General features: G+C 47.1%; 1 protein-coding gene across 6 annotated transcripts in view; it reads right to left on the bottom strand.

Moving 5' to 3' along the window:
• The window catches only part of ST3GAL1 (ST3 beta-galactoside alpha-2,3-sialyltransferase 1), a 106,237-nt gene extending 92,473 nt beyond the window's left edge, over positions 1-13,764 (bottom strand). For 3 of the 6 annotated variants that reach the window (XM_060277601.1, XM_060277603.1, XM_035126174.2), the window contains exon 1: positions 13,227-13,764. The gene's annotated coding sequence lies outside the window, so the exon portion shown is untranslated. Of the gene's footprint in view, positions 1-13,123 lie in introns of all 6 variants that reach the window. The other 3 variants (XM_060277600.1, XM_035126173.2, XM_060277602.1) reach the window with 2 other exon arrangements.
• Between the last annotated feature and the right edge of the window lie 7,707 nt (positions 13,765-21,471).

The following is a 21,471-nucleotide window of genomic DNA, read 5'->3' as shown; positions in this document are numbered from 1 at the left end:
TCCCTTGATCTAGATGCTATACTCCTATTGATGCAGCCCAGAATTACATTGGCTTTTTTAGCTGCTGCATCACACTGCTGACTCATGTCAAGTTTGTGGTCTACCAAGACTCCTAGATCCTTTTCACATGTACTGCTCTCAAGCCAAACTCTCAAGTAGATGTTTTGTGGGCTACAACTCCCATCATCCCTGACCTGTGGCCATGGAGCTGATGGGAATCTATCAAGACATTGGGGCTGGGCAATATCTGGTTTTTAAGGTCGCAATATATCACCAGCTAAACATCGCAATACATCAAGACGTCTTAAATAAGGATGGAACTATGTAGAAGCAAACACTCATGTAGGACAACAGAAGTAGCTCTTCCCTGTTCTACTGGAAGAACCGTAGAACATCTTAGATCTGCCTAACGTTTGGATGCAGTTATTATTATAATTTCCCATTCTAAAATCACATTGGAACGATGGTGTCGAGAGGACTCCCTGGCAGCGACCAGCCCTTGACTGGTTTGGAGGGCTGGTGGTGAATGGACAGATAAACCACTGGCCTCATGATTTTATCACTTCCTGGAATTTCACAGTTCCCTTTCCAGATGCCTTCTGCTTTCAAGATCCCACACCATCACGTGAAAATATCTCTGTCCTATGCGAGAAAGTCTCACATGCACATATTTCTGGACACAGGCTTTCTCCCAGTGGTGCAGCGATAAAACTGCTAACACGTTTGCAAAGCTAAGCAGGGTCTGGTATGGTTTCAAATTGGATGGGGAAACTGCCTGTTGAAATTCCTGCATTGCAGGGGGTTGACCCGTGGGGGTCCCTTCTAACTCTGCAATTCTGTGACATCAGCCTGAAGATATTTTTCTGGAGAGATGTTTGACCGTGGAAAGGACTCCCTCGCAGGTGGTGGACTCTCTTTCCCTGGAGGTTATTAAGCAGAGGTTGGGTGGCTATCTGCCATGGATGCATTAGTTGAGATTTCTGGATTGCAAGGGGTTGGACTAGATGATCCATGGGATCCCCTCCAACTCTACGATTCTATAATTAAGCCATTGTGGGTACTTGGGAAAGTTCCACAAACAGCTTCCCATGTACTTAATCTCCTGTGCTGGCACCAGCTCCCCACATACCAGAGCTGATTCCTGGAAGACTCGCCCCTTTGTATTGGTGGGATTTCCCTCCCACTCATATCTAACTGGGGGGGGGGGGGCAGTAGCGAGGGGGAGATGGAGGAAGGAGGGATGAAGAAGTATAATTCATGGACAGGCGTCCCTGTCCAAACCTACACACACACACATCCATGCAAAATTAAACACAGGTCTTACATGATCTGTCCCACTAAAAGCAACAACAGGTACTTGAAAGATTTCAAACTTAGGGACAAAAGCCCAGGGAAAAGGGAAAGTGTTTGCCTAAGGCCTAGAAACAGAGAAAGTGTTATGTACAGAGCTGAATCCTAGAACAATAGGATCCAAAATGCAGCAGTTTGATTGGTTCGCAGGAACCACCCAATCCAGCTCCAGGTGGAATTGAATCAGCAACCTGATTGGCCTGCAGGAGCAGCAGAAGTGAATCCGCAACCTGATTGGCCTGGAGGAGCAGCCAATCAGGCTGCTGGCAGAAGTGAATCTGCAACCTGATTGGCCTACAGGTGCAGCCCTGAAGTAGCCAATCACGCAAGGCCCATTGTGTAAATAATGTATACAGTATAAGCAGGCGTTTTGGGGGAAAGAGCCATTCTTCTCTTCTTCTCCCTTACTGCTACAAGCTGAATAAAGAGCATGAAATTCACTTTCGACTCTGAGTGTATTTCAGAAAGATTGTGCCAGGTTAACTTCCCAGGGGAAAGCTTTCCACAAGGGACCTACCCCTGAAAAGACTCATTCTGGCATTGCCAAATCCTGACCACCTATAGAAGAGGAACTCAGAGAAGGTCCTATTTTGTAGGGTCCAGGTCTGATCCCAGTGTGTTAGATTTATTCTTTCTAAATTAGGAGGGCCTATGACAATGAGTGTGATGAGAACAGGAGACAGGGGTGTTATAAATTGGCAAAACAGAGAGAATAATTGATGCCTTGCGGTCAAAATCCATGTTAAATCACACCCCCACACCCCCAATGGAAATAAAATGTGAGTGTGGCATGTGGACACTTAAAGGCTGGGGAGTTTTGGCTTCCCGGAACACTTGAATCCATTGTTTCTGATCTAGATTGTGAAAACTGAGGAACAAGTATTTCAAGTGTTCAGAGTTCCCATTAGACCAAAGTACTTATGTTTCTTCAGCATTAAGGGCAATGAAGTCAAGCAGAGTTTTTGCTTTATCTGCTGCTCTCCTGTATGCTGTTGAAGTTAATGAGACTGAAATCAGATTAAATGCAGATCAAGACATGGGAAGCCTAACTCACCGGGGCACTTTTTGAAAGTGATCCCTTCCCCATCACAAGGACAGCACAAAAGAATGTGCCAATTGTCCCACCTGAAAGGTGCCACACCTTCAAAAAACACCTTCCACAGGAACTGTAGTTTGCTCACCCACTCTGTGAGATTAGCACCCTGAACAAACTACAGTTCTCATTACTTTCCATGAGCATTAAAGTGGTTTAAATGTGTGATGTGGGTGTGGCCTTAATCGAGCTGTTCTTTAGCGCTCACTTCACAGCCTGACAGTTTGACTTCTATTATTTTTATCTAGCAGAGGAATGGGGAACCTGTAGCCAGATGTTGCTGTACTACAACTCCCGTTTTTTGAACACCCCAACACATACGTAACTGGCTGTAAAGTAACATAACATGATATGGAATCCAAATGTAATTTTAATCGTCATATGAAAAAGCACAGTTCCTGATGGCTACATATCATATCTTCTATTTCAGGCACGTCCAACAGGTAGATCGTGATCTACTGGTAGATCACTGGACATCTGCGGTAGATCACTGGCTCCCCCCAAAGAAGCTCAACAAGTTTGGTTCCCCTAGAAAAAGGCCAACATTTTTGCCCTGCACCCCTAAAAGCATGGCTTTCCTCCTCCCTAGAAAAAGCTCAATAACTTTGACCTGAACCCCCCAAAAGGGGGTAGATCACTGCCAGCTTTTAACTCTGTGAGTAGATCGCAGTCTATTGGGAGTTGGCCACCCCTGTTCTATTTGTATTGGTATCATAAAGTCCAAGGATTGTCAAATCCAAAGATTACAATGCACAGTTCCTATTGGCAATGCCGTTTCATGCTGATATCTTCCCTTCTGCGTCGCCCTACGTTTTAAAAGTGTAACAAGCGAAACTACCTTCTGCATCGTCCTATGTCTGAAAGTGTGACAAACGGAACTAATTAGTTAACAAAAGGCAGCTAATGGTAGAATAGTTCTCGGGATACACCCTTGTTTCACCCATCGGGCTTCTTCGGGGACAAGGTTTCCAGGAAATTCCTGGGTGGGTTTTTTCCAGCTGAAAGTAGAAAGTAGTCCTCAGGAACGCAGAAGTTGCCAGTCAAAGACACTCAGTGTCAATAACCATTAAAACTACGCTTATATGGAAGCAACCCCTACTCAAGTGTCATCTTTCCCATGTTTTCTCCCTTTCCACCTCAGTTCTCACATCTGCAATATGGGGATAACAGTACTGATCAAATTCTCTAGCTGTAAATTCTGTGCTCCAAAGGGAAGGACAAGAACCAATAGGTAGAAACGTGGGCTCTTCATCTCAGGGTCATGGCTTTGAACCCCATGTTGAGCAAAAGATTCCTGCTTTGCAGGGGGTTGGACTAGATGATCCTTGAGGTCCCTTTCCAACTCAACCATTCTATGGTTCTATGAACTTGTAAGGAAGAGGTTTCTGGCTAAACATCAGTGCAGCAGGCTCCTTTGAGGGTTGGCGGACTCTTTGCTGTAGGGAGTTTAGAGTGGCCCTGTTATCAGGAAGCCTAAAGTCTCCCGACCAAGCAGCCTATCAAAAGAAAAATGCAGCCAGCAGCCTACAAGGGGCAGTGTGCTTTCCAGCTGCTTCATAAAGGTAAAGGGACCCCTGACCATTACGTCCAGTCGTGACCGACTCTGGGGTTGCGCGCTCATCTCGCATTATTGGCCGAGGGAGCCGGCGTATAGCTTCCAGGTCATGTGGCCAGCATGACAAAGCCGCTTCTGGCAAACCAGAGCAGCACATGGAAACGCCGTTTACCTTCCCGCTGTAGCGGTTCCTATTTCTCTACTTGCATTTTGACATGCTTTCGAACTGCTAGGTTGGCAGGAGCTGGGACCGAGCAACGGGAGCTCACCCCGTCACAGGGATTCGAACCGCCGACCTTCTGATCAGCAAGCCCTAGGCTCAGTGGTTTAACCCACAGTGCCACCTGGGTCCCCAGCAGCTGCTTCATAACACCCACTAATACGGCTTCCGGTTCGTCGCGGCGGTGAGAAGGACGCAGGGACTTTCGCGTGCCGAGGTCCCTGGCTTCTCGGAGGGGGGGGAAGTCCGCAGAGCGAGCGGACTCCCCGTAAAAACATCGGATCGAGAGTTCCGATGACTCAGGAGCCCAGCGGCCGCTCCGTTTGGCGGATCCCCCGCCGCCCGAGAGCTCAATAGAGCGATCGTGAGCCGGCGGGGTTGAACAGCGGGAGCCATTTTGGGCCACATCTTACCTCCGGGAAGCGAAGCTCCGAGTCCTGACCCGGCAAGCGGCGGATTCTTCCGATTTGAAACTAAAGATTCCTAAAGAAGTAAGTGGAACTTTGATTTGAACCCTCAATTTGCTGATATTGGAAAATAGGAGAGACTTTAAAGAAACGGAAGCCGGTCTCTTCCTAATGGGAAACTGGGAGGCGTTTGGAAAAAAAAAATCCTAAGCCGAATAACAAAAGAATTTGAAACTGTGGACCCGAGAGGGAAAAAAGACTTTTTGGAACCATCTCAGCCCCTGAGTCCGGCACCCCTTGAGGTACAGCGGTATTAAAGTGAAGAGCGTTTTGACAGCTGTCAAAAGCTGTCAAACTGTCAAAAGACTGGGTGGATTGATTGCACTGCTGTGAACAGGAAAGATTGTTTGAAATTGTTAAAGAATTATTTAAATTGGAAGTAAGAACGGATTTGGGACTGAGTTAAGAACTAAGAAAAAGAACAGCCAAAATGGAGTCGATCGTCTGAGAAAGGAATTTTCCAGTACCCATTGTTCCCTACACCCTGTTTATCTGCGGTTACGAGAGGTATGAAAACAAAACTTTCTCGAGCCTTCCAGGAGACTGTGCTGAACTACTTGCTGTCATGGGAAGATTTTTACAAGGATCGGCAACATCCCAACTCACCACCAGTTGAGACTGAAGTCCAAGTCCAGGACTTAGAGGTTAATCCAAATTTGGAGATTATTGACTCTGAGACTGTGGGTGATAAGAAACAACTCGAAGAGGACTTGGACTATGACAAATTTGTTTGGGATGAAGCAAAATATGAACTCCAAAAGGGAGAAAAACAAGCAGAACAAGAAGATGAGAGACAAAGAGACTTAAAGTCTAATGGAATTGAAGATCCTGGAGGGGTTAAAATGTGGAGTGGGGTTTTTGTGGGATGGGAAGGACAGGGGCAGAGGGGGGCAAAGGTCTGGAGATGGATCTGGGAAAGAATGGGTGTGGGGTAAAAACTTTAGTTAAAAGGTATTGTTTTGGTCTCTGAAAGACGGTTTTCGAAATCTTGGCTTGACAATGGAAATGCTGAACCAATTGGGGGGAAAAGACTTGGGGAGAGGAGATGGAATACAAATAAGAAAGAGAAAAAAAAGTTATGTTTCCTTAAGGGAGTATAAGAATGGTTGGGAAAGAACTTTCAAGTGATTGTAAATTATTGTAGGTTAAGTGAGGTATTTAGGCAGAAAGCTGCCCACCCTCCTCTCCTTATTCTGAGGCACTCAGTGGCAGGGGGTGCCCAGATGGGTGAGGAGAAAATGGAACCTTGGAAGTGCTGTTGCCCTGCAGGTTCCTCTTGTGGCAGGAGGGGACCTGTGGGGGGACAGCATGAAAAAGGAGGAGGATTGAGTTAATATTATAAGATTAAGATTTGAAGCTGAGTTGGAAAATTCGCCACAAGTAATTAGATTTTGTTGGAAAACCATTAGGAAGACTACCGAGGGAGTCGCAATTAAGATGTTAAAATAATAAGAACTGGGAAGTTTGAATTCTTCCCAATTTTTTCTTTTCTTCTGTTTTTTCTTTTGTTTTTTCTTTTTTTTTCTTTTTTCTTTTAGGTTTGTTAATATGATTATGAAAGAGTTGGGGGGTGCAGATCCCCATAACTCTTCCCTACCTGTTCTCTCAGTGGCAGGGGGGGGGATATGGGGGGAGGAGGGAGGGGGGAAGCAGAACTCAATTCATAATTGGACCCCTTTGACTCTTAAAGCACACGGGTCCTACTGGTGGCAGAAGTGGACCGGTGTGTGGAGGGAAAACGAAGGGACAGTGTTATATTGTATGTCTTGTTTTATAAAATCAATAAAAATTTCTTTAAAAAAAAAAACATAACACCCACTAATACAGCCCAAAGCAGAGGAAAAGGGAGCTCCCGTTAAGTAGATTCCCATTGCCTCCAAAGATTTGCTCGGCACGCGTTCCTAACAGAGCAGCGGCAAACCTAATACATAGCTGTCAAGTTTTCCCTTTTCTCGTGAGGAAGCCTATTCAGCATAAGGAAATTTCCCTTTAAAAAAGGGAGAACTTGACAGCTATGACCTAATAATCAAACCATGTTCGTTATCCAGCATCCTTCTGATCAAGATACACAAAGCCTCTAGGCCAAAACAGATGCAGCTTTAGCCCGTGGTACCCGGTGATGGGCTCCTGTGGCTACAGAGCTCTCGGCCAAGTTGAGACGGGAAGAGGGATGCTGATCGGCAGCCTAAACCTGAGAAGCCCCTTGATTAATTCATCAGTGGCTGCAAACGCTGGAGAGACCATCTGCTCGGTGAGAGACCAGAGCCCAATCTGCCAGCGATTTCCAATCTGAATTGCGGAATTAAAGAGAGATTTCATAAGAAGGGAGAGCCGCTTCCGAGACTATCGGCTGAAACTTGCCGTTTCGGAGGGAAAGGATGGCTGTGCTTCAAAGAGGGTGGGGACCTCCTTCCAAGGCTGGTGCCCATTGCTATGCCACTTCTGCAATCTCTGCCCTTGGGAGGAGTTCCCCCACTTACCAGAGCTCGCCCGTCTGCCACTATCTTCCAGGGAAACAATCAAGAGCTCTGCACAAGCCCAGCAGAAGTGTGCTGATTTACCAACTGAAGCTGCCTTATACAGAAGACAGACCACTGGGTCCAGCTAGCTCGGTCCTGTCTACATTGACTGGCAGGGTTTCAGGCAAGAGTCTTTCTCACTCTTGCTGGGACTTGATCCTGGGAACTTCTCATGCTGCAACGAGGAGCCCCAGCTGGACAGGGAGATGAACAGCTCTTACTGTCAGAAAGCTCTTTCTGATGCTTAGTCAGAATCTCCTTTCCTGTAATGTTATTGTCAGCAGGTCTGTGCCTACTCCTTATCCAGACAATTTTTTAGAACTAGCAGCAAGAAGCGAAACTAGGTAAGAGCAATGCTTTTGCACTGAAGGGGCAGTCTCAAAATCCATGCATACGACAACAGGAGGAGAACATCAATTTTTCAGCTTTCTCAGAATGAATAATCTCCAGTATGAGATCTGCACTGGCCAAGAAGCTGATCTTTTGTTTTACAAATATGCTGAACATCAGATGTAAACAACAGCTTCAAGGGGGGGGGGGATTGAAGACTTATATGTTAAAAAATTTTTTAAAAAAATTCCTAGAAATGTGAATTGAAGAGCCCTAAGTTCAGAACTTCTCCATGAACTCAAACACAATACCAGTTCCCCATCTGCAATACATTTGTTCTGTATTAATTTTATTTCCCCTTTACAACACTATACAGTACATTACAACAGTGCAGTGAAGTAGGTTAAACAGAGAGGGAATGACTGACGCAGTGCGCAATGATTTGAACCTGGGGCTTCTCCAGGCCTAGTTCAGAGCTAACCATTAGACTATAGGGCCTCTCCCATAACACTGACCAACCTTATTTGTTGCAAAGCATACCAAGGCAACTTTTTTAGAATTTTCACATTGCTGTCTAGAGAATTGCCATCGTAAGATCTTGATTCTCTCCCCGCTTGACCTCAAATACACATACAGTATCCCAGGGTTAGGCAATATTGAACCACTACGGTAGTAGACTAGAGTTCTTTTCTTTTTAAACTGCTGTGTTTAGTAAGCATTCCCATCAGCTAGTTGTTAAATACTCAAACAGTAATTATGTCCAGGAAGATCACTGTGCAGCATGTTTTCTAGTTACACTTCTCCCCCTGACTTAATGAAAAGTTAGGTTGGAGTTGTTGTTTTTTAAAAAATAAGATGATCATTTATTTATTTGAAAGCATCCCAGAGTGGCTTACAAACAAGCAATTTAAAACAAGAGAGCCCCTGCCCTTAACTCTGCTCAGCTCATTGTGACCAGGAAAAAGGGTAAAAGTAAAGGTAAAGGGGCCCCTGACCATCAGGTCCAGTCGTGTCCGACTCTGGGGTTGCGGTGCTCATCTCGCTCTATAGGCCAAGGGAGCCGGCATTTGTCTGCAGACAGCATGACAAAGCTGCTTCTGGCGAACCAGAGCAGCGCACGGAAACGCCGTTTACCTTCCCGCCGGAGCGGTCCCTATTTATTTACTTGCACTTTGATGTGCTTTCGAACTGCTAGGTGGGCAGGAGCTGGGACCGAACAACGGGAGCACACCCCATTGCAGGGATTCGAACCGCTGACCTTCTGATCAGCAAGCCCTAGACTTTGTGGTTTAACCCACAGTGCCACCTGGGTACTGTAAGCCAAACACTTGTTTTAACGGCTTGCTTTCTCTCCGACAGGCTTGAGCCAGCTCAGCCAGCAGCAGCCTTGGTCTTGAACGGGGTCTGGATGTGGCAGAGCTTTGTGCAAGCTTAATTTATGCCATCTTCTTGCACAGGCACCCCCAAACTTCGGCCCTCCAGATGTTTTGGACTACAATTCCCATCTTCCCCGACCACTGGTCCTGTTAGCTAGGGATCATGGGAGTTGTAGGCCAAAACATCTGGAGGGCCGCAGTTTGGGGGGGTGCCTGTTCTCGCGTATAGGATTGCTCCCTTAGTGCCTGATCAGGACTAAAGGAAAGAATGTCGACAGTTGTTTTTTGCTGAGTCAGAGCACGGGTCCATCTAGTTCAGTGCTGTCTACACTGAGTGTCAGATGCTCGCAAGCCTGGGCAGTGTGCATGGAGGTCCTGGGCTGCCCAGACAAGACCCGTCTCTCGGCCTTGCTGATGGGGTCCAAAGAAAAGCAGAGCAAGACGTTTGGCAGAGGTGTGGGGTATAAATGATAAATTAACATGTGCCATTAAGGTAAGACTGGGAATATGCAGAAGAAATGATTCTGAGGAGATATGGAGGGTGTTTGTAGAATCAGATGTCAAGGAAATAATTATCTGACATTTAAGAGACATCTGAAGGCATTTTTAATGTTTGATGTTTTATTTTATTTTTAATATTGTGTTGGAAGCTGCCCAGAGTGGCTGGGGAACCCCAGACAGATGGGTGGGGTATAAATAATAAATTATTATTATTAGTACTGCTAAAACAGAAAGGGGGAAAACCATCACAAGAGGGGTTGAAATTTTGGGAGGTTGGATAGTTACCATGGAATGGTCTCAGTGGTGGAATGCACTTTTTTTTTCTTATTTATGATTATTACTAAAGGGGATGTGGGTGGCACTGTGGGTTAAACCACAGAGCCTAGGGCTTGGCAATCAGGTCGGTGGTTTGAATCCCCACGACGGGGTGAGCTCCCATTGCTCAGTCCCTGCTCCTGCCAACCTAGCAGTTCGAAAGCACATCAAAGTGTAAGTAGATAAATAGGTACTGCTCTGGCGGGAAGGTAAATGGCATTTCTGTGTGCTGTTCTGGTTCGCCAGAAGCAACTTAGTCATGCTGGCCACATGACCCGGAAGCTGTACCCAGAAGCTCCCTCGGCCAGTAAAGTGAGATGAGCGCCCCAACCCGAGTCGTCCGTGACTGGACCTAACGGTTGGGGTCCCTTTACCTTTACGATTATTACTTTGTCAAAATAAAACCAAATTAATTTTTAAAAAAATATATAATGACTTCCCCTTTGTTAGCTCCTAAGAGGCTTGATTGAGCTGAATGAATCCGTAACTGAGTACTCATCTCTGTCAGGAACTAAGACTACAAACCTAAACACATTTACCGTTCGTAACCCGAGGTACCACTGTACTAGAGAATAAGCCCTAATGAACATAGTGGGACTTTGGGTTAGTTGGTGTGATTCCATCCAGATGTTGTTGGACTCCAACCCCCAACAGCTCCAGTTACAGGGGTCAATGAAGAGTCCACCACATCTGGAAGTTGACAAACCCCTTATTTGCAAGACGGCAATAATGCTTACCAAGTGCAAGTAGATAAATAGGTACCGCTACAGCGGGAAGGTAAACGGCGTTTCCATGTGCTGCTCTGGTTTGCCAGAAGCTGCTTTGTCATGCTGGCCACATGACCTGGAAGCTGTACGTTGGCTCCCTCGGCCAATAATGCGAGATGAGCGCCGCAACCCCAGAGTCGGTCACGACTGGACCTAATGGTCAGGGGTCCCTTTACCTTTACCCTATGGTTACAGGTAGGTAGCTGTGTTGGTCTGCCGTAGTGGAAGCAAAATAAAAAAAAATTCCTTCCAGCAGCACCTTAGAGACCAACTAAGTTTGTCATTGGTATGAGCTTTCATGTGCATGTATCTGAAGAAGTGTGCTTGCACACTTCCTCAGATACCAATGACAAACTTAGTTGGTCTCTAAGGTGCTACTGGAAGGATTTTTTTGTTGTTGTTCTGACTACCCTATTAAGTTGCTGTAAAGTGTGAATTACTTTGAACACCAGATAAAAAAATAAACAGCCAGCAAGAGCTTAAAGGAATTCTCTAAATGTCACGTACATTATTTGCAATCACCAGTACACGGTCATCAAGAGAGAGAAATCTCACCATCCCATACATATGCATACAGAATTTTATTTGTATTCCGCATTACCACAGTTCAAACCATGCTCAAGGGAGTGAGCGACGTGAAAAAAATACATAACTGCAACATAGCATGACAAAAGAAGTCATACTGAAGAACTGAAGGGAAACCACAATTTTTACAACACCGAATGCAAGTTTATCCGGACAAACTGGTCAAAGTGAACACACACAAGCGCTCCATGCCTTCACAGGAGAAACTGGTGGAATGCAAACTGGTGTCGAGCCGCTACAAATTTGCACCAGATCCAAGCTCCATTTGGCAGGGGAGGCTATAGCAGGCTAAGCCTGTAGGAAAGGAGAAACAAGGCCTTAAAGTACCAATGTTCGAGTCTCATCACCCCTCGTTTATCCCACGTTTTGCCAGGACCAAGCTCTGCCATGAATGAGAGTGTTAAGCAGGCTTGCAGCCCACCTGAGCCAGGAATCTCCCAGCTCAGCTCAGCGGGAGATCTGCTGGACTCTTAACCAGCTCATCCCTTCAGATCTTGCTGTAGGATGGATCTCTTAGGGCTGCAATTCCACTTTAGTCATACTCCTGAGTAGACGCATTGGAATGAACAGGCACAACTAGCTTCGAGCCACTAAGGGTGGCAACTGCAAGTACATGTATAATTCTGCCAGCAACGAACTATGCACTACCGAATGGTTTTACCACACACCAGGAACAGAAGGTAAAGCCCAGGGACCAAAGAGTCATCTGAGGAGGTGAGTGGCTGGTTTCGAGGCAGGCTGAGACGCAACTTCCTCTTTTTTAAAATTTCAAGGTGGTGTACACGGTTCTCTCCCCCCCCCCCCCATCTCATCCTCACAACCACCCTGTGAGGTAGGTTAAGCTAAGAGATGGTGACTAGCCCAAGGCCACGCAGTGAGTTTCATGGCTGGGGGGATTCGAACCCAGAGCTCCCAGGGCTCAGCTCCCCGCTCCGGACTTATTTCTGCAGCCGGGGCGGGGAACTTAGCGCTGGAGTTGCAAAAAGTCTTCAAAGTAGAAACACGTGGCGGAGCTCGCTTCCTGCGTCAACAGGGTCGCTTCCACAAAACGGATCGCCTCGCCGCGTTTCCGCAGCCAGCGCAAAGTTAACTTCCTTTCCCCACCGCACCCTTTTCGGAAACCGGACGGGCGAAGTTTGTAACTCTGCGCCCCTCACCCCTTGTCCAAACCAACCCCTTTGGAGAGATAGATTCCCGGCCCCTCGCTCCCTATCCAAGGGTAGGATCTCCCTCTCCAAACACACGCACACACGCCTTGCGCACACCGCTACTTTCTCTAGAAGTAAATAAAACAGAAGGGGAGAAGAGATAAGGAAAGGGGGGGGGGGAGAGAAGACGCCGAGGCGCCGCTCGGACTCCGGGCTCGCCGGCCACCAGGCGGAGCCGGCAAATGGCCAACCCCTTCCCCAAACTCCCATAAGGGCTAAGCCGAGAGAGGCGGTAGACGGAGAGGCCGGACCCCGGCGAAGACTGGAAAGCGACTTGCTCGCCAACCCACCCACGCCTCGCGCGGCTGCTGTTTTAAATGAGAGGGAGAGAAAGAGGCGAGCGGGCAGCTCCAGGGGGACTAGCCTGCCCGGCTCAGGCCACAACTCCGCCGGGAAGAGTCGGCGTCTTCCTCCGACACCGTGCCCTGCATCTGCGCGCCGGGCGCAGAGATGCTTTCTTGGGGGGTCGCGGACTCTATGGAGCGCCCTTTCTCGTTGGGCCGAATCCGGAGGACGAAAAGGTCGCTTCTCCCCTTCCCGTTAGCCCTTTTTGAAATATACACACACAGGCAGGCACACCCCTCTCTCGGCGAGCTGGGCCCCCACTTCCCGTCTCTTTTAAAAATCCTGGTTCCTAGGAAGCGGGGTCGGTCCCCACTCCGCTACATCATGTCCCTGCTACACCCCGGCCGCCAAGCGGCTTGACCCGAGACGCGGGACCCATTCTGGCTTGGAGTTCTCCCCTCTGCAGAAACAGATCCCTCCTCAACCGGTGGACGCAGCTCCGTTTAAGCCCGAAGGTGCCCCCCCACCCCGTCGCCAATTCTACTCCTCTACCTTCGTCCCGCCGATGTGAGAGTCCCTTTGCCCACCTCTGCTCCTTTCTCAGCGGATCCGGGAAGGAAGAGATCCCTGGCGCGCAATGCCGCCGGGCACTCACCGCGTCCGGAGAGGCTGCTGGCGCCGCCGCTGCTGCTGCTTCCCGGCAGCTCTCATTGCCTCTGCACGCCGCCTTCTCCTCCTTTGTCCTTCCAAAGTACCCGCCGCCGCCGAGGCACGACGGAGGCACCACCCCAATCCTAGGCAAGGAGGGGGATCCTCTTGCTTGTTCTGCTCTGCTCCCCTCGCTCTCGTTCCCGGAGCGGCGGCAGCAGCAACAATGCCCTCTCCAAGCGCTGCCTCGGCTTCTTCCTCCTTCCCTTCCTAATATAGCGCTCCCTCCCCGAGAAAGCCACGTGGATGGGAGAGGGAGGCAGACAGACGTCGAGAGAGCGAGCGCGCAAAAACGCACAGGCGAGGGGCGCAGCGCAAGCTCCTCCTCGCTCTCAGCGACCGAGAGGGAGGGACAGCGGGAGGGCGCGTGTGTGTGTGTCGGTGCTTTTAAAACATCGACCGATCAGAGCCCTCGGCTGATCTCACAGGAGAGAGAGAGAATGTGGAAGGAGTTAAAGGGGGCTCTGCGCCAGGCAGAAATAAATACGGCCCATGTGGGACTCAGCAGGTTTCTGGCGCGTGTGAGAGGGGAGGGTTCCCGTGCCCGGTTTAATTTATTCCTCGGCCATGTGTGGAGAGCGAAGGGTGGAGTTACAAGTTGCTCTCTCCCTCTCCCCCCCCCCCGGCCTTCTAAAACTAGCAGCTGGAGGATAATCCAATCCTCGAGAGGGAGAGTCCCGCTTGCCAAAGTTCCCGTCTGGCAGCGCCGGCGCTACAGCGGTCTTGTTTCCAAAGCAGTCCCGGAGAAGCCCCTGGTCGGTTTTCGCAAAGGCTGAAAACAGTGGGTTGTGCCCTGCTGCGAGGGCAAGAGGCTTCTCCCTCCTCCTTCGCCTCGGGCGATTTAGTCGGGTGCCAGATCCCCCTCCTTGGTGGAGTCTCAATGCGGCAAGGAGCGCGGAGTTGGGGGAAAGAAGATTCCCCGGGAAAGAAGATTCCCCGGGAAAGTCGTGGCAGTGGCCAATTAAACTGATAAGAGCACCGCCGCTGCGCGTTGCAATGCCGATGTGCCGGCGTTGCGTGGTGGGTGCTGTGTGGGAGAGAAGAGTTTGAGAACTGAAGAAAGATGCAGAGAGAAAGAAGGTGGAGTTGGAATATCGTAGGCAGGAGGCTGGGGAAGGCGAGAGCTTGGCAATGAAATGGGCTTGAGAGGTAATGGAGACCGTGCGCAAGCGACGGCTCAATAAAAATCTGAGGTTCTGACCTCCCTAACAAAAATCCTGGCTATGCCCATGACACACACAGGGTGTGGTAGGTGGAATATAGCAAGATGGATTTTCATATAAATATTTGTATTCGTTTTATTTAATTCCACTCAATCACTTGCTATGAAACATCTCCAAGCGATTAACATTAGCAATATATTTATATATACAGTGGTACCTCGGGTTAAGAACTTAATTCATTCTGGAGGTCCGTTCTTAACCTGAAACTGTTCTTAACCTGAGGTACCACTTTAGCTAATGGGGCCTCCCGCTGCCACCACACCACCACTGCAGGACTTCTATTCTCATCCTGAAGCAAAGTTCTTCACCTGAGGTACTTTTTCTGGGTTAGCGGAGTTTGTAACCTGAAGCACTGCTAATAACAAGGCCAGTGGAAGTGATGATATTCCAGCTGAACTATTTAAAATTTTAAAAGACGATGCTGTTAAGGTGCTACACCCAATATGCCAGCAAGTTTGGAAAACTCAGCAATGGCCAGAGGATTGGAGAAGATCAGTCTACATCCCAATTCCAAAGAAGGGCAGTGCCAAAGAATGCTCCAACTACCGCACAATTGCGCTCATTTCACACGCTAGCAAGGTTATGCTTAAAATTCTACAAGGCAGGCTTAGGCAGTATGTGGACCGAGAACTCCCAGAAGTGCAAGCTGGATTTCGAAAGGGCAGAGGAACCAGAGACCAAATAGCAAACATGCGCTGGATTATGGAGAAAGCTAGAGAGTTCCAGAAAAACGTCTACTTCTGCTTCATTGACTATGCAAAAGCCTTTGACTGTGTCGACCACAGCAAACTATGGCAAGTTCTTAAAGAAATGGGAGTGCCTGATCACCTCATCTGTCTCCTGAGAAATCTCTATGTGGGACAAGAAGCTACAGTTAGAACTGGATATGGAACAACTGATTGGTTCAAAATTGGGAAAGGAGTACGACAAGGTTGTATATTGTCTCCCTGCTTATTTAACTTATATGCAGAATTCATCATGCGAAAGGCTGGACTAGATGAATCCCAAGCAGGAATTAAGATTGCCGGAAGAAATATCAACAACCTCAGATATGCAGATGACACAACCTTGATGGCAGAAAGTGAGGAGGAATTAAAGAACCTTTTAATGAGGGTGAAAGAGGAGAGCGCAAAATATGGTCTGAAGCTCAACATCAAAAAAACCAAGATCATGGCCACTGGTCCCATCACCTCCTGGCAAATAGAAGGGGAAGAAATGGAGGCAGTGAGAGATTTCACCTTTTTGGGCTCCTTGATCACTGCAGATGGTGACAGCAGTCACGAAATTAAAAGACGCCTGCTTCTTGGGAGAAAAGCAATGACAAACCTAGACAGCATCTTAAAAAGCAGAGACATCACCTTGCCGACAAAGGTCCGTATAGTTAAAGCTATGGTTTTCCCAGTAGTGATGTATGGAAGTGAGAGCTGGACCATAAAGAAGGCTGATCGCCGAAGAATTGATGCTTTTGAATTATGGTGCTGGAGGAGACTCTTGAGAGTCCCATGGACTGCTAGAAGATCAAACCTATCCATTCTTCAGGAAATCAGCCCTGAGTGCTCCCTGGAAGGACAGATCGTGAAGCTGAGGCTCCAATACTTTGGCCACCTCATGAGAAGAGAAGAATCCTTGGAAAAGACCCTGATGTTGGGAAAGATTGAGGGCACTAGGAGAAGGGGACGACAGAGGACAAGATGGTTGGACAGTGTTCTCGAAGCTACGAACATGAGTTTGACCAAACTACGGGAGGCAGTGGAAGACAGGAGTGCCTGGCGTGCTATGGTCCATGGGGTCACGAAGAGTCGGACACGACTAAACGACTAAACAACAACAACAACAACAACCTGAAGTGTCTGTAACCTGAAGCGTCTGTAACCCGAGGTACTGCTGTATAACAATAGAGAAACCATACCTGTTTCTCTAATCCTCCTTACCTGTATTTGATGGACAGGCTGCTGAATCACTTCCCTGGTTTATCAAAAGTATGCTGCTGTGTTTTTAGTTGCTTGAGATTTTCTGGTTCCAATATGTGTGTGTGTGTGTGTGTGTGTGTGTGGTAGTATTTGCTATCTCTTTGTAAATGGCTTAAGAGACTGGGCCTCTCTTAAGCTGCATCTAAATAGGTCTGAAAACAAATAAATATGAAACTGTCGCCTATGTCACCTATAAAAACCATTCCAAATCCAATGCACGTACAGGCTGGGGCTTGGAAATGGCAGAGAGGTGGCTCACCTGAGGACACAAAGTTTGGGTAGGTGGAATATAACAAGATGGATTTACATAGGAATGTTTGCATTTATTTTGTTTTATTCCATTCATGGAGCACTTGCTATGGAGCATCTCCAGGCAATTGACAGTAGCGTTTGTGCATATGTATATAGCTAATATATAAAACTGTCATATAAAAGCAGTTCAAATCCAAAGCAGGTGGAATGTGACAATGAAAGAGGGATGGGGTCAGAAAGAGCAAAAGGAAGTGTGAGAAAGATTGAAAGTGAATGTGAGAGAGAAAGAGAGGAGAAGGAAAAGGTAGTTTGAGAGTGGCTGGCAAAGGCAGAGCAGAGATAGAGAACTGATGAAGAGCAAGCCGATAGTCAAGATTCAATGCTGCTACCTATGTGGCCAAATGGGGATACCTGTTTGGAAATAAAAGGCATTCACCTACATGTGCAACTTTTTCTCAAAGAAGCTGAAGATTGCCTCTCACTGTCCTTTGCTGCCAACATTCCTGCCAGTCATGCAGCTCTTAAAGGCACAGGGGCCCTGCCGGCAGGAGACAGGCGGCTGCCATGGACGTTAAACTCACAAAAACTGGAGGCTTAAAGGGGAGAGGAAGAATGTAAGTATCTATGTCTCTCTGTCTGTCTCCGTCCATAGACATCAAAACAAGATAGGGGATTTGTCTGACTGGTGAAGAGAAGCAATTCCCCCTCTCTCCTCCCTATTACATAGATCATAAAAGAGTATATTGCCATGAATAAACCAGCTCGTCTATTATTTATTGATTACCCAAAGGCTTTTCACAGTGTCGGCAGGTGTAAAAATCTCTTGTCGTGTTTTAATGGAGATGGCCTTTCTGCTCTGTCTTATTTGATTCACAAGCTCTGATTGAAAAAGCCAGAGGGATATTCCTTTGCCCACCCCCCCACCCCCTGTCCATCCCTCTCCATCCTTCCTAGCTCTCTGATCCCTCCTCCTCCTCCTCCTCCTCCTCCCTATTATTATTTGTATGTGCGTTCCACCCTACCTGTGTGGAATTCAACTTTATCTGGTTGTAAGTAGCTTTGAGTTGTCCCGGACAAGATAAAGCAAATAACAAATTCAATAATAATAATAATGCCCCCACTTGCACAATCTGGGGTCTAACTCGTCTTCTGTGTCATCCCCAGGGGGCTCTAGAGCGGGCAGCACCCCCGCTCTTCCTCATCCAGCCAGTCCTCAACAACAGTAGCCCAAGGATGGCTTTGCATAGCTGTCAGCTTTCGGATTTGAAAATAAGGGATCAGCAGCAGCCTCACCTGTCCCGGGGACAGTCTACGGCAGGCGTGTCAAACCTGCGGCCCTCCAGATGTTTTGGCCTACAACTCCCATGATCCCTAGCTAGCAGGACCAGTGGTTGGGGAAGATGGGAATTGTAGTCCAAAACATCTGGAGGGCCGCAGGTTTGACATGCCTGGTCTACGGTATATCTAACAATCCAGGACAGCAGCAGGAAACGGCCCTGGTATAAGGGAATTTCCAGCAAAAGGAAGGCTGACAGCTGTGGCTTGGAATAAGGGAGTTTCCCGCAAAAAAGGGAGGGTTGACAGCTATGCTTTGCATGTGAGCGTATGGGCGAGTTTTGGCTGATGCTGGAAGCTGGAGACACAGCGTATGGTCTTGCTCTCTACTGGAACCAAAACTGTGACTCTGGAAACCTAATTGGGAAGCAAGCTCTTCTGGGGTGTTAATGCTGTGAACCTCACCTGGTCAGACCTCACCTGGAGTACTGTGTCCAGTTCTGGGCACCGCAGTTCAAGAAGGATACTGACAAGCTGAAACGTGTCCAGAAGAGGGCAACCAAAATGGTCAAAGGCCTGGAAATGATGCCTTATGAGGAACGACTTAGGGAGCTGGGTATGTTTAGCCTGGTGAAGAGAAGGTTAAGAGGAGATATGATAGCCATGTTCAAATATATAAAAGGATGTCATATAGAGGAGGGTGAAAGGTTGTTTTCTGCTGCTCCAGAGAAGCGGACATGGAGCATTGGATTCAAACTACAAGAAAGAAGATGCCACCTAAACATTAGGAAGAACTTCCTGACAGTAAGAGCTGTTTGGCAGTGGAATTTGCTACCAAGGAGTGTGGTGGAGTCTCCTTCTTTGGAGGTCTTTAAGCAGAGGCTTCACTGGCATATGTCTAGAATGCTTTGATGGTGTTTCCTGCTTGGCAGGGGGTTGGACTGGATGGCCCTTGTGGTCTCTTCCAACTCTATGATTCTATGATTCTAACCCCTCTATCCTATGGTCAAATTGTATATATGTTTATAAATTAAAAAAACACATATCCTAAAAGCCTTTTTTCCAAATAAACCAAACCCTAGGTAAGCACTAGCACCCCTGGATTTGCTCAGAGATTTGGGGTGCATTCAGCAAAAAAAGGGGGAGCACATGATTTCACTCAGATGAGTGACGCAGGGAAGAGAGAAAAGAACATGTTGTGTTCACTTTTTGTGTGATACATACACGTTGGCTGCCTTCTTTCTCTACAGGAGCAAGCATCAAGCCGCCCTCCCCTGTTCTCTTTGGTGAGTCGTTCCAAGATAAGACACTCTGTGTAGATGATGACCTGGATTTTTCCGCTCCTGTGACAAGTCTTCCGAGGAACCTGGATTGGCAGGAGGCAAGCTGATCACCCTGGGAAAGGTCCGACCCCTCTGTGAATGGGATCAGCGAACGTCCAAATTGAATTAAGACTCGGGTGCCTCTCAGGAAAAAGCACCAGGCAATTAAAAAAACAACACATACACACATTCACCATAATTTTATTTTACAGTTAAAATGCAAATCTATATCCGTTGCAGCATAATGCAAAGTAGGCACCCAATTAAAATATAACAGGATGAAATAGACTAGATCACATGGACTATAGCACAGGGAACTATAGAATTCTTGGCAAACATGCCTAGTTGTTCCCTCTGCATGTGCTATGAGGTACAATTCCATAGCTGCTTGCACAGAAGTAAGCCCCATTTTGCTCCCCAGGACAAACTCCCAGTTGATTTCATGTGTATTGGGCATCAGCTTTAGCATCACTGCCTTAGATCTTAAGTTACAGGTAGGTAGCCGTGTTGGTCTGAGTCGAAGCAAAATAAAAAAATTCCTTCAGTAGCACCTTAAAGACCAACTAAGTTTTTATTTTGGTATGAGCTTTCATGTGCATGCACACTTCTTCAGATACACTTGAAACAGAAGTCAGACCCTTATGTATATACAGAGGGTGGGGAGTGGGGTGGGGTGGGAATGGGTGATGGGCTGATGGGAGTGGTAAACCTGTAGATGGCTGTTAACAACTGCTGATGACTGCAATTGGTCCTGCGGGGAAAAAGCAAGGGCTGAGGCACTAAAGAAAGCTTGATCATGCATAATGAGATAAGAATCCAATGTCTTTGTTCATCCCAGGTGGTTCCATGGTTTTAAGCTTGGTAATGAGTTCCAATTCAGAAACTTCTCTTTCCAGTCTGTTCCTGAAAATTTTCTGTAATAAAACAGCTGCTTTGAGATCTTGTATAGAATGTCCTGGGAGATTGAAGTGTTCTCCTACTGGTTTCTCTGTCTTGTGGTTCCTGATGTCAGATTTATGTCCATTTATCCTTTGGCGTAGGGTTTGGCCTGTTTGTCCAATATAGAGAGCTGAAGGGCACTGTCGACATTTGATGGCATATACAATGTTAGAAGATGAGCAATTAAATAGTCCTGAGATGGTATGTTGGATGTTGTTGGGGCCAGTAATGTTGATCTCAAGGTTGATCTTTAGATCTTAAGGTCAGTTAATGTACAGCAAGTCTACCCAGAAGTAAGTCCCGTTCCTAATGGGCCAAAATATGGTCTGAATGTACCTGTGGCCACTGTCTTGTTGAAACTAAGCAGGTCTGGATCTCCTGGATAGATGACCACCTGGGCACCATGGGGTGTCTGGTGGAAGAAAGCAGAGGGTGGCCTATCAATGTATGGAAATTAATGAATAAAAATGATATGTGTTAAATGAGGTTTACAGAGAACCGTATAGGGTCACACCCACACCATCCATTTAAAGCCCACTTCTACCAATTGAGCAGTTGGGGCCTTCCAAACTAAATTTTGTTTTTCTGTCATATGTTAGTTCAATGACCCCTTTTGGGCTTCATGGGTTTATTCTTTTCTGCGCCTTTTAATAACACAATGCAAAGGAGAGATAAGGAGGATGGGCGGTGCGAATCCATCCATGCAGCCAGCAGCTCAGAATGGGTTAAAAACCAAACGTAACAGATATCATTACGAAAACAAGCTATCTGCCCCCATGAACCTCTGAGCTTAGCCGTAGTGCTTCATTTGGGGTTTTTGTTGTTGTTGTTGTTTTGTTTTAAATTACATTAGTGGACCCAGGCTGCTCTGCAACAGTGAGCCATTTTGCATTTTGTTTAATATTTAAAATGTGAAGGTGCGTCGCAGGCATCATTTCCTCATTTTTTATTTTTTATTTTGCTTAATAATCTCATTTTATACCCATTCCCAGAACAGGATCCTCCCTTGCTAAGAATCCAACGGTTTCATAAAGCTCCACAAGACTGGAATTAAAAATGAATAATTTACATCTGTTCGCTCATGTAGAATTTCTTAAAACATGTTTTGCCACTCATACGACAACCTCCATATTGCCCCCGCCTCCAACCGACTGGGGTCTTGTCATATGATACCTGTGAGAAAGGCTGAGCATTGGAAACATATTTCTGTT

The sequence above is a fragment of the Zootoca vivipara genome, chromosome 8 (genome assembly GCF_963506605.1).
Source record: "Zootoca vivipara chromosome 8, rZooViv1.1, whole genome shotgun sequence".
In the NCBI taxonomy this organism is placed as follows: Eukaryota; Metazoa; Chordata; class Lepidosauria; order Squamata; family Lacertidae; genus Zootoca; species Zootoca vivipara.
This window is presented reverse-complemented; position numbering and strand designations above follow the sequence as displayed.